Source organism: Triticum aestivum, chromosome 6B (assembly GCF_018294505.1).
Source record: "Triticum aestivum cultivar Chinese Spring chromosome 6B, IWGSC CS RefSeq v2.1, whole genome shotgun sequence".
Classification (NCBI taxonomy): Eukaryota; Viridiplantae; Streptophyta; class Magnoliopsida; order Poales; family Poaceae; genus Triticum; species Triticum aestivum.
Genome location: NC_057810.1, coordinates 326,516,815 through 326,530,950, shown reverse-complemented (window position 1 = coordinate 326,530,950; position 14,136 = coordinate 326,516,815).

The following is a 14,136-nucleotide window of genomic DNA, read 5'->3' as shown; positions in this document are numbered from 1 at the left end:
AAAAATTTATCAAGAATTACATATTGACATTGAAGCACTCTCAGATAAATATTTAGGCCTACCGGCTCTGGTAGGAGCAGATAGGAGTGATTGCTTCAAGCTTTTTGTTCAGAGAATCAGAAACATAATTTGTGTTTGGATGGCCAATCTTTTTATCAATGGGAGGTAAAGAATTGTTGTTGAAAGTAGTTGCTCAATCTATTCCCGTGTTTGCCATGTCAGTGTTTAATATCCCTAAGGGGGTCTGTAAGGGCATAACGGATCTTATAGCACAATTTTGGTGGGAGGGGATGGAGATAAGAAAATTATGCACTGCTATGCATGGTGGAAGCTATGTACTCCAAAGAAGATGGGAGGGATGGGGTTTCGAGACCTTCACTCCTTTTATTTGGCCATGCTAGCAAAGCAGTGTTGGAGATTCATAACTAGTCCAGATTCTCTATGTGCTAAGGTGTTGCATGCTAAGTACTATCTGGATGGCAATTTATTATTGGTTGGCCCCAAAAAATGGATCCTCTTTTACTTGGCAAAGTTTGGTAGTGGGGCTGCAAACTTTTAAAAGGGGCCATATTTGGCGCATTGGTGATGATAGCAAGGTTGATATTTGGACTGGTCCGTGGATTCCATCTAGTCCAGACCGTCATATAATAACTCCTTGGGGTCAAATTTTAATCTCCAAGGTACTGGACCTAATTGATTTGACAAATGGAGAATGGTATGAAGAACTGATTAGAGCTATATTCAGTCCAGCGGATACTAGGAGGATTCTCTAATTCCATTGAATTATGAGGTCTTTGAAGATTTTAATGCTTGGCATCACACTTGAATTGGTACTTTTTTGGTGAAAACTGCATTCCATGCAGAATGGGCACATAAATTTAGAGGCAATCGAACTGGTCCCATCCATCAGTTAACAATCCAATTTGGAACAAGATTTGGCAGCTTGAGGTGTTGTGTTCTACGCTAGGTGCATTGGCTGCAATTTAATTTTTTTCCCTATGCGCAGATCAACCAGGAACATGCTACGGGCGATGGATCACGGATCATCACCACTAAACATGCAGTGTCGTGCAACAGAAGTAGAATTGAGGTAGCGCGTCTCCGGAGTCGTCTCCTCCTCGTCGATCTCCCACATAGCCGATCAGATCCCACGAATTGGTTTGCCGGAGCAGTGCAGAAGGAACATCGTGTGGCGGACTACTTAGATCTGATCATACAACCGGCGTCAACTAGAGGTGGCTAATTGCAATACATGTAAAGCCCTAATGACGGTGCTGAAACGATCAACTGAATGAGTGTGTCGCTCCTCCACTATATATAGGCATCTGTCGCGGGCTCAACACTTGGGCCTCGCATGGATCCTAAAGCCTAAAGTTTGTTTGGCCTGGATCCGAGTCCGAGTAGGATCACATCTGACTCGTGGAGTTGGTTCCGGCCTCACGGGTTCCTTCCCTCTTAAGCTTGCGACCCATTAGGTTCAAGTCGTCTTGGTCGTAGGTCGGATCACCTCTGACCTACTCGGTTGGTATGTGGCCTCTAGCAAGGCGTGTCGACCACCAAGTAGATAATGAAGCCGGTTGGCGAACCTGTACAACATGTCACGCTTATGTTCCCTTTGCCACACGATATATGTTGTCAGGCTCAAGGCGGGTCTGTCATCCTTGTGCTAGCCCGACCTCTTTCTCATTCCAGTGATGCTGACCATAAAACAAATTATCTCATATCCTTGTTGCATGGCCATGTTTATCTTGGTCGGATCACACTAGGGGCCCAGAGTATATCTCTCCTGATCGGAGGGGCAAATCTCATCTTGCTCTGTTGGAGATATGCCCTAGAGACAATCATGTATGATGATATTTGCTATGTGTTTGTGAATAAATATAGTCATTGGACATTATCAATGATGTGTATCAACAAGTACGTGACTTGTTTGTGGGACTATGCATTGTATGATGACTATCCTAAAAGGTCCCTAGTCGAAAGGGTCGTGTGGACGTGCAGCCGACTAGACTAGCATATGACACGGTCAATGGCTTGGTCTCACTAGCCATGGAGCATTGGATGCTAACCGAATAATATGGACTCGGAAGGATCTAGTCGTATTCGATGTAGTCGGATCCGAGTTGAGATAAGGTCCAAGTCGGACAGACCCAACTATGAGACACAGCGATATGTCATATGTGAGTCTCTGGAACAACATACGTTCTATGTCCTAAGACCTGAGCTGGCGCATGTACTCGAGATGGTGGCAGACTTGCTTTGGGCCAACCAAACGCTACTCTGTGACTGGGTAGTTACAAAGGTAGGTTTCGGGCTTGTCCAGGCCCATGTTGCGAGACATGGTCGAGCAAGATGAGATTTGCCCTTCCGATCAGGAGAGATATACTCTAGGCTCCTCGTGTGATCCGACCAAGATAAGCATGGCCATGCGACAGGGATTATGAGATAATTCGGCTAGTGGTCGGCATCACTGGAACAGGAAAAGAGGTTGGGCTAGCAAAAGGATGACAAAGTCGCATTGAGCCCGACAACATATATCATGTGGCAAAGGGAACAGAAGTGTGACATGTTATACAGGTTCTCCAACCAGCTTCATTGTTTACTTGCTGGTCGGCACGCCTTGCTAAAGGCCGCTACCAGCCGAGCAGGTCAGAGGTGATCCGACCTGCGACCAAGCCGACTTGAACCTAAGGGGTCGCGTGTTTAAGGGAAGGAACCTGTGAGGCCCGATCTAACTCCACGAGTTAGATGTGATCCTACTCCGACTCGGATCCTGGCCGAACAGATTTTGGGCTTTAGGGTCCATGCGAGGCCCAAGTGTTGAGCCCGTAATGGACGCCTATATAAAGTGGGGGTGCTGCACACTCATTTGTTGATCGCTTCGGCGTCGTCACTAGGTCTTGCATGTGTTGCGAATAGCCACCTCCACTCGTCGCCGACTATGTGATCGGACCTAGCAGTCCGCCGCGCAGTGTTCCTCCTGCACGAGCGGATACCATTAGAGGCGGTGCACTTGCACCGCTCTGGTGAACCTGTACGTGGTATCTGATGACCGACTGTTCGAGGGATATCGGACGAGGAGGAGATGATCCACGCGAACACGCTGCCCCAACTCTTCTTCCGCTGCACGACACTGCGCGTCTAGTGGTAACGATCTGTGATCCATTGCCGTAGCATGTTCCTGGTTGTTTTGCGTGTAGTAAAAAATTAATTTGCAGTCAACACACCCTACAGTAGAACCCAACATGCTCGACCATGTCTCCCGGCATGGGTCAGAATAAGCATAAAGCCTACCTTTATAACTACCCAGTTATGGCTTAGGACACAAAACATATGTTGTACTAGAGACTCATAGATGACATATCGCTACATCTAGTAGTCAAATATGTCCGACTTGGACCTTATCTGGACTCGAATCTGACTATGTCAGATCCGACCAGATCCTTCCGAGTCCATACTATCCGGCTAGCATCCAATGCTTCATGGCTAGTGAGACTGAGCCATCCACTGTGTCATATGCTAGTCTAGTCGGGCTGCGCGTTCACATAACAACAGGGACCATTTAGGACACTCATCATACAATGCATAGTCTCACAAACAAGTCACGTACTTGCTGATGCACATCGTTGATAATGTCCAAGGACTATCTTTATTCATAAACACATAGGAAATATCATCATACATGATTGCCTCTAGGCATATCTCCAATAGTCTCCCACTTGCACTAGAGTCAATCAAATAGACATCGTATGCCCATAGCTCTAGCGTGCCCCTCATGCTTGGGTTGTGGAAGCGGCTTAGTCAATGGATCTGTAACATTTGCATCTGTGTGAATTTTGCACAACTCTATATCACCACATTTTACGATCTTTCATATCAGGTGATATTTTCGATCTATGTGTCTGGTCTTGTGGTGGTTCCTCGGCTCCTTGACTTGTGCAATGGCACCAGAATTATCAAAATAAAGGTCCAATGATTTTACCAAGGCTGGGAAAATACCAAGATCATCCAGAAAGTTCTTGGTCCAAACACCTTCCTTTGCAGCTTCACAAGCCGCAATGTATTCAGCTTCTGTGGTAGAATCGGCCACCGTATCCTGCTTGGAACTCGTCTAGCTCAGTGCTCCTCCGTTCATGACATACACGAATCCGGACTGTGATCGACAAACATCTTTGTCTGTTTGGAGACTAGCATCGGCGTAACCATTTACGCAGAGCTTGTCCTCACCTCCATAAACTAGAAACGTTTCCCTAGTCCTTTTCAGGTACTTTAGGATATTCTTCACCACCGCCCTGTGACTCTCACCGGGGTTGGCCTGGTATCTTCTTGTTAAGCTTATTGCAAATGCAACATCAGGATGAGTACATATCATGGCATACATGATGGGTCTGATCGCCGGGGCATACAGAATCCAACTAATCATGTTTCGCTCATTAAATGTCGAAGGACTCTGAGTCTCGCTTAGCCTTATACCATGTGAGAGTGACAAAAACCCTTTCTTGGCCTCACTCATGTTGAACCGCTTCAACACTTTGTCTATGTACGTGCTCTAGCTTAAGCTAGGCAACCACCTTGATCTATCTCTATAGATCTTAATGCCCAATACTGTAGCGCCCAAGATGCGATTCTATCCCAATCACGTGATGAATTCATGATTGGGGCACAACCGCATTTCGAGCGGCTAGCAAGGTGGATATCATTACAACATACCATGTATTGAATAGATGAGAATGTCAGATAAAGGCTTACACTCACCACAAGCTACAACATGAATACAATACATCAATACATAGCAATCATCATACAGAAGAGCAGGATCCGACTACGGATGAAATCAAACAAAAAAGAAGAACGACATCCACCCTGCTAATCCCAGGCTCCTGACCCGGAACCTATCCCTTGATCAAGGAAGAAGAACCAGAAGTACTCCAAAACAAGCAAGCATCGCTCTCATGTCAGAGCATTGCTTTACCTATACATGCAATTGTTGTTGTAGTAATCTGTGAGCCAGGAGGACTCAGCAATTCCATTACCATGGGTATCAAGACTAGGAAAGCTTAATGGGTATGGAATGGTTAAGTGGTAAGGTTGCAGCAAGCACTAACCATTTGTATGGTGGCTAACTTACGAGTACAAGAGTAAGAAGAGTAAACTGCGCATAACGGTCACAAACTAGTAATGATCAAGAAGTGATCCTAAACTATTTATGAGACAAACATAATCCCATCGTGTTCTCTTCCAAAAATCCCTCGAAAAGAGACGGTCACGGTTACACACGCGGTTGGTGTACTTTAGTTCGGGTTTAGTGTCGAGTTCTCTACAACCGGATATTATACATTTCCAAGTCGCCCATAACCGCGGACATGACTCTTGAAAAGATTAAACACTGCAGGGGTGTCCCAACTTATTCCATCATAAACTTCCATGATCCATTGAGAAAAAATCTCAATCTCGAGACAACCCCATCAAACTCGAAATGTAACATCCCAAATATCCCATTTGGAATGTTTTACAATTATAGATGAGCATCTATGCATATTGTTTGAAATTGAGTGGCATTTGAATTTTTTTAGAGGCTTTTGAATTGTTTGAATTTGGATTCAAATTGGCAGTTGAATTTATTTCAAAACCATGCCTGACAAATACTTGAGCAAAAGTAGGAGAGGAGTAAACATGACACTCCAAAAATGTCAGAAGAAAAATATTGCCAAAAAGTTTGAATTCAAATTTGAATTTTATTTGGGATTTCCAGAAAGTGTTTTTTTAGTTTGAGTTTTACCCCTGGAAAAATGTCCATGTTGTAGGATAAATTCCCCTGAGAATTTTGATATATATATATATGTCCTAATATATATATATATATATATATATATATATATATATATATATATATATATATAGGGCAAATGCATCCTACTACCGGGTGTAGTTACACCCATTTCTCATATACTACTATGTGGTAGTATATACTCTACATTATTATTTTTAGTATGTTCACATACTATATCTAAGATACTCCAAAGTGAGTTCGATGAAAAAATTGCAAGTGAGCCCATAGTTTTATTGTTTTTGTGAAATACATACATATTGTTATGTGAAATGGAGTATGCACAAAATATGATACATACTACCAAAAAAGTAGTATATATACTACCTATACATTCATATATACTACATACTACGCGTACATACTCTCCGATATGATAGATACTATCTAAAACGCATGAAACAAAAATGGGAGTAACTACACCCGGTAGTAGGAAAAATTCGTCCTATATATATATATATATATATATATATTCTTCTATATTTTTATTCCTCCCTCTGTCTAATTCAAAAAAAAGGAAAAGTCGGGCGCCAGGCCAGCAAGCCTAGCCACCCGGGCCGCAGCCCACTAGCCAGGCGCTAGTCCAGCCGCTCGTGCAGGACACCACCAGCGCCGCTCCCCACGCTCGCGAGGGAGATCTCACGTAACTTCCTCTCCCTCACGTAACTCTCTCTCTCTCTTTCTTTTTTTTATCTTTCTTTTTCTTTTTTTTCCTCTGACCACTGAACCCCCACCGCGTTATCTCCTTCCTCCCGAACAACCTGTACCGCGTATCTCGCTCGTCACCTCGCGCACGGCTGCGTCCGCGCCCTTGCCAAACCCTAGCTAAAATTCTTCCCCTCGCCCAAGTAACACGTCCTATCAGTACCCCTACCCGTCCTCTCGCGATCCCCTTCGAAAACCCTTGCTCAAACGCACTACAACCCACGCCCACGCCGAACCGATCTCGCTCCGCCGCCACCTGTTCACCATCGAAACTCGCCATCGGTGAGTATCCGACCATGACGTCCCCTCGCCTCACCATCCACAGAAAATCGGACGCCCTTTACCTTCCGCATTGCCTGGACATCCTCGCCTACGCCGCCGACGACCGGAGCCCCGCAGCCCACCGGCCCCTTCTTCTCTGCCACGGACGTTTCCCTCTGTAAGCGAGGGCTCCTCTCCTTTTCATTTTCTTCTTCTTTTAGATCGAACCGTTATGTAGATTAGATCGGTTTAGTAACTCGTTTTTTTAGATTGGTTTCAGTGTACGGGTTTTTTAGGTTTAGATCTAAACCGTTTCACCGGTTTCTTTTAGTTATACACTGTATGCGTATGTTAGTTAACGGCCGGGCACTGTTTAGTTTCAGATCGCAACAACCCGAGCCCAATAGCGCCCGTTAGTTTTTTTTCCTGTTATTTACGTTCTGTTTTAAAAACAGAAAAGTTCCAATCTTGTAAAATCTGTTTCTCCTAGGTTATTTAATATTTTTAGTTGATTCTTTTTTTCCTAGTTTGCACATTTCCTAAAGTTTCTATAGAAAATAGGTTAGGCCATGTTTGTGTTTATAAAAAATAGTTTCATATTAGTTTTAGTCAGATTAGTTTTTCTGCCATAAATTGAGTTAGGATTATTATTTTTAAGTGATTCTTTTTGCTACTGCTTAGTTTTGACCTTGCCTAACAGTAGGAACTTGTTCGGGTATTTTAGATTTAATTAAAAAGAATTAGTTTTAGTCGAAATCAAGTTTTTCTAGTTTATTTAGCTAGCTATTGTTTTCCTACTGTTCTAGTTAGTAAATAATTTTATTTTTACTATGTTATATTTTATTTTAGATTAGTTTTTGTAGTTACAGAGGATGAACTTTTATTTACAGCAAAGTAAAAAGTTTTATATTAATTTCTTTGCTAGAAATGTTTTGGGCATAATAGGAGTTCTATAATAGCTTGTGATGTGATTCTTTTTGCACCTAGTTTGTATGCTGTTTTCCTTTCTGTTAGTTAGCAAAACCCATGTTTAGGTTCTATTAAGAAAAGTTTTAGTAGTATAAAACTATTTTTAGTTGTTGCTTGATGTGGTGAAAACCTTGATTTGCTTTCTTTGAGTTTTTCCTTGGTTTTGGTTTGAGTGCTTGGGTGTTTTACTTCAACTTGTTGTTATGTTATATTGTGCTATACTTATTTGTGCTATTGTTTGACTCGGTAGAATTCCCGGAGTGCGAAGCCTGCTATTACGAGTCGCTAGCTTTCGAAGACCATCAGCCATGCAAGTCATTTGATCATGTTTTTACAATACCTATGATTTTATTGCATTAGAATTATACCTCCCCACCATGCATGCAGTAGGAAAAATTTGTTAAGTTATGTTCTTGAGTAGTATCATGAGGTAGGATGAACCCTCTCCCTTGTTACCGATGTCCGGGACGATGTAGTTGATTGCTATGCTTTAGTAGACGGGGTTGGTTGAGTGATTCATAAGGGAGATGCGAGAGTTAAGATGATGACAACCCCATGACTTGAAGCTAAAGATGGACTTCAAAATTCACTGCTGGGTGGAGGACAGTTGACGGACACCCTGGAGAAACCAGCAGATGGCCGGGATTCATGGAGAAGCGCCATGACATCTTGCGGAAAGCTTCACCCAGCCACGAAGAGACGGATGGATACCCCATTGACCGGAAGCTTACCTGTGCAGCCGCAAGCCATTATGGGCTCTGGCTTGGTCGACCCTAGGCGTGACTCTGGCCGGACGGTGCTACAAGATGTAGAAGAACGATAGGATTGGATGGGCATCGGCAGTGGCCCAGAGGAACTCTTCGGAAGACCCTGTTTCGTTTGTCCTGTCTTCAAACACCAGGCAGTGCGAAGACTTAAAGGAGGGAATGATTCTTGCAGGTAAAGTGCACAAACCTCTGCAGAGTGAAGACCTAATTGATTAGCCGTGTCCCCGGTTACAGACAATTTGAGCCTCTAGAACTTGGAGTATTTCGGATATCTCAACACCGAACTTAATAAATTAATTGAGGAGGTTATTTAATAATTGGGAATGAGACATTGGTTGGCGGAACCATCTCAATAACTACCAACATTTTATAGTACTTGCAAAGAAGTCCTTTGTTGTAGGAAAAAACTGGCTTTTTCGCAAAACAATGAAACTTAGAGCCCCACAGCCAAATTGCATATAGTATTAGAAATTTTATTGTTGTTCTCTCTTCTTGACTTGTCGGCATATTAAAAAATGCTGACCTACACGGTTGCAACGTCTTATGTTGCAGAGGAGTTCTCCGACCAGGAGTGAGGCTACGATCCACGCTTGGCGATTGCCCCATGGAGTCGGATGGACTCGCTATTCGTCTATGCTTCCGCAGCTTTATTTAGTTTATTTCTCATGAGTTGGCCTTCGGCCGAATTTATTATCATGTAATAAAGACTCGATATGAGAATCGTGTGATAAATTCAGGTGTGATTGAACTTTGAATCTTTGCATCAATGTACTGCGTGTGCCAGCATGATCTTGGCATGGTACAACTACACAGAGACTTGAGCGATTTTGGGTCGGGCCGCTAAGAGATGGTATCGGAGCACACGCTGACTGTAGGACGTGACCCGTAGGATCGGAAAGCCATAGGAAGAGACCAGTTTACTTTATGTCTTTACTTTTCCGTGTTTTTCTTCCCTGATCATTTCTGACTCTTCTCCAATTTCAACAATTCTAGATGGTCGTTAAGTTCATCCCAGTTCTGCTCCCGGAGTTTTGCCAGCCCGACGAGACTATGCTTTTCGGCAAGAGGATGGTACAGATCACCAAGGAATCTAAGATTGCTCTGCTTTCAATCACCGGGACCCCTACCATGGCATTTCCGGATGAACGTCGCTTCAGGATTAAGGTGCACATACCAGGGAGGACGTTTGGAAATCTCTCGGCGTCCATTGACTTCAAGTTCATTGCACCCGATTGGATCATCGGGAGAGACTTAGCAGTTCATAGTGCACTTGGACGCATACGGGAGGAATACAGGGCCGAGCTTGTTGGATCAGACCACACCATGGTTTCTCGCAGGAGTGCAGAGGGAGAGATCATCCGCACCAGAAATGACAACTCCGTTCACTCATTTGCCCAAGACTTGGAGGTTCTCAACAGGGCTCTAGAGATCTAGATGCGCAGTAGCATGAAGACGATCCAGAAGTTGCACCATGCAGTGACTATACTATTCTCTTGTGCAGTTCAACCAAAATTGCGGACACTTTGTTTGTTTGCCAAATAGCAATGGGCAGACATCTCTGTCTGCACAAATATCAAGCAGCTAGTAAACATATACAACACCTTGTATTTTCGGTTTAAACATGTCTCTTCTACTTAGCATCTGTCATGTTCTGCACTGGACAATCTGATACAGTTATGTTTTGTCCTGGACAATTTCATACTGAATTGATTTGCTGGTTCAGAGCAGAAATATAGCGCCTATTCTTCGTCAGACCAAGGATATCCATGTTCGCAGTGATGGAAGAGGTGAAATCGATACAACCAAAATTGAGCATCCAATCATTGAATCCTGTCCTGCACCTCCAATGTAGGTCCACCATGCCAATAAATTCACATGCAAACCACTAGTGTTACTATCTAATGATAGTACAAAAAGAGTAGCAAGATAGTAGCAAACCATGTACCTTCGTAATGAACAACTCATAGTGCCACCAATTAGATATAAATGTTTGGAAGAAAACATGCTCCTAATGTTGAACCAGTTGGACTTTTTGTGCAGTTCCACTAAAATTGAGCATCCCTGTTTGCATAGATATTGAAAGTGTGATTACTGTAAAAATGACACTAGTTGAAGCATAGACTCACAAATATAAGCATTCCAATTTCTTAATGGAAAAGGTAGCACGACTGTTTCTAACCGCCTGTTTGAAGGAATAAATAAGGCAACATCGGCTGATGTCAGAAAGGCATATATAGTTCTTTTTGAAAGAATGATCGACTCCTGACCTTTCCTCTTCTTTTAAGCATATTTTGTGCAGTTCAACTAAAATAAAATGCCATCACCGCCTTGACAATTCAGTGGCACTGTACAAAAGGAAATGACTTAACATTACATCATGATGTCAGGTATGTAGTCGACAGGCATTAGAGACAAACATACAGACCTCCTCCGATAACATAATGAACATTAATTTTAACAAAGGTGTGACTAGCTTTACCAGGATAATTTGAGTGAACTCTACACCCTCTGTTCCTTAATATAAGACGTTTTCATGGTTCAATTTAAAGTACCCAAACGCTTAGTATTTAGAAAAACAGGTAGTAGTTTTCTTGAGCACATATCTGGGAAAGCTTGCCACACTTTATTTATGTCCATACGCTAATGCAACACCATTGGAATACTACAAATATACACTAATCCAGTGGCTAGTGCAACAATAGAGTAGTTAGTTTATTACAGGGTACAGTACAAGGGTTTTACTGAACAGATTTCAATAAACTCTAGCACTGGAAGATTTCTATAAGAATTAACAATACAAAATGTAAAGGTAACATGTTTCAACATTGGTATACTAGTTGTGCATGAGCATTAAACCAAATACAAAAGTCTGAAGGTAACTAGCATTATTAACTAATGACAGTATAAAAAATTCCAAACCATACCTCCAAGGTAAATATCATTTCGAACTCGGGGGACCATAAAAATTGCTATCCTAATCTTGATAATCGATCAAACATAAAAACTTGATCGAACGAATCAAGAGAACAGCTGGAGGAGGAGGTGCCCACTCTTGACCTTTCCTCTTGTCTTCATAATTTTTTTGTGCAGTTTAACCAAAATAAAATGACATCAGCGCCTTTGCATTTTGGTGACACTGTACAAAAAAAATTAACTTATCTCATGAAAGTGAGGTATGTAATCTATAAGCATTAACAGTGCAAAAATCTGAAGGTAGTAACAAGTTTCATCGTTGGTATACTGGTTGTGCAACAACATTAGAATGCCTTAGCTGAATAATCTTTAATACATCCACAATCAACAGCTAACCCTGAAATAATCCAGTGACATTAAATGGCATTGCTTAAATTTATCGGTGGCATTAGACTGAGAGCGGCATTAGTTAAATGTGGCATCACTTTAGCAGTAGCATTGCTTGACTTGACTGCTGGCGTTATACTAACAGCAAAAAAGTGGCAATAAGAGCATGGGAGGCCCATTCAGACAGTGGGCGCACCAGTACGATGTACCTCCACGGACGCAGAGTGGTGAGGGAGGTATGGTTGCCCAGAGCAACAAATATCCAGGCAGCATATGTCGATTACGTCCCATTTTTGTTCTCTTTAGCCACCTTTTTCCTATGTGAGGACAACAAACCAATCGACCTGGTCATTCTCTATTGCACTGTCATGCCTTCTACCCTTCTTCAACCAAGAGACACGAGACTCGTTCCTTAGCTACTGATTTTCCCCTTTTCAACCAAGATGCGGGTTTGATGCCTACTCTCTTGGACAGTACAGTATCCCTTCCTTTCCTTATTCAACCCAGACATGGATTAGTCTGCATGAAGTAGGGTTTCCTTTAATAGTGCAAATTATGGTTTTCGTCTGCGTGGCCAATAGAGCAGAGGATAGCAAATTGGGAAGATGGTGGAGTGGAAAAAGAACCACATGCAACGACGTGGCATATGGGGCAATAGAACAAGGGTATGGTTCGAAAAGAGGTAGCATACCTGAGGGTCGGCGGGAAGTGGCTTCGCTCGTGGTCGTTGTTCTCCGCACACACTATGGCAGCGAGCATGGGGACGGAGGCCATCCCGCGCGGGCGCTAGGTCTGAGAGGACGGCCTTGTCGTCAGTGTGTGACCTCGCTCGCCAACGACGAGTGCGTCAACATTGCACGTCCTTTTCTTCCCCGGCGGATCTGTGACCACCGGTGAGGAGGGAGAGAGAGGCCATCTTTTTTAGATCTAAAGAGAGGGTGATAGTGTGAGAAGCAAGTGGGCAGCCCTTAGCAAGAAAGCACTGAAGCTCCAACCTATATATCTTTTTTATACTACTAGTACTAGAGGTGGAGTAGTGGTAGAGTAGTTTATATTTTCTCTGCGTACAGTACCAGTTAGTCGTGCTTCAAAACTGAACGACACACCATTAAAAAAATAAAGGTCGATAAGTAATGTGGCACCTCAGGCCAACGCGGCCAGATCGCATTTTGCACGAGAAATTACACACCATGTTTCGTTGACATGTGGTCCCGTTGCAACATATCAGTGAGATGACAGTGAGTCCTTTTGTACTAGTATTTCTGAATGAACGTGGAGGCCGGGGCGCCTCTTCGTGAACCATGGCAAACTGGCAACCGTCCACCGACTCTTCGCCTTTCCTTCTCGATTTGGAACTGCTGTCGCATGCTCTTCCTCTCCCTCCTCCATTTTCCTTCAGCCCTTCAGCCTTCCTTCTGCCATTGTTCGATCGTCTTCTTCATGGAGGGAACAGGCCGGAAACAGCCCCGTTATTCTTGCCCCAATCTGAAAGATGACGTGGTGGAGGAACTCATTGATCAGTGCGACATCATCATCTCGACTAGCATGGCAGGTTCGTTCAAGACCATTCCCGACTCAACTAATAACATCATTACAAGGAACCCAAGACTCAAGAAGCGGTTTGATCTCCCCTATCTTCTTCGCAGTGACCCTGATGACTGGCGCGGGGACGACAGAGGCCTCGCCTTATGCAAGTTGATGCTGCTTGATAATGATACATATGATGTTAAGATGCCATCGCTTGAGGGTAAGGCTTGGGCAGGCGCAAATGGAGATTGGGCTGTTTACATGGGGTCCAACTGCGAGTGGGAACTTGTGAATGTGTACACTCGTGACCGGGTTCCACTTCCAAAAATCTCAGTAGACTGCCCAGAGGTTGAGCACACCGGTATTGTACGCACGTTCAAATATGATCATGGTGACTGTCTTCTATGGAAGATAGCAATTTGTCGAGTTCCCAACCGCTCTTGGAATTACAAGAACTATGAAGTTGTTGCTATCTTCGACAAGTTTGTTGCCGTCCTTTGTGGTTCGACTCGATGGATATTGCTCAAAAATCAGTTTCTATACACGGATGTGTACTATGATGCAATTCAATACGAGGGTCTTGTGTTTGCTTCCACCGCTCATGGCACTATTTTTGCATGGGATCCTCGTAGTTTTGGTACATTTGTCTTCCACCATAATTATAATTGTTTCATCCACATGCATGCGGGTTAGCATGTTTCCCTTTACTAATTAACCTTCTTCTTGTGTTTCCAAGGTCCTATGAACATTCCACCACCTATACTTGAAAATTTTTATAAC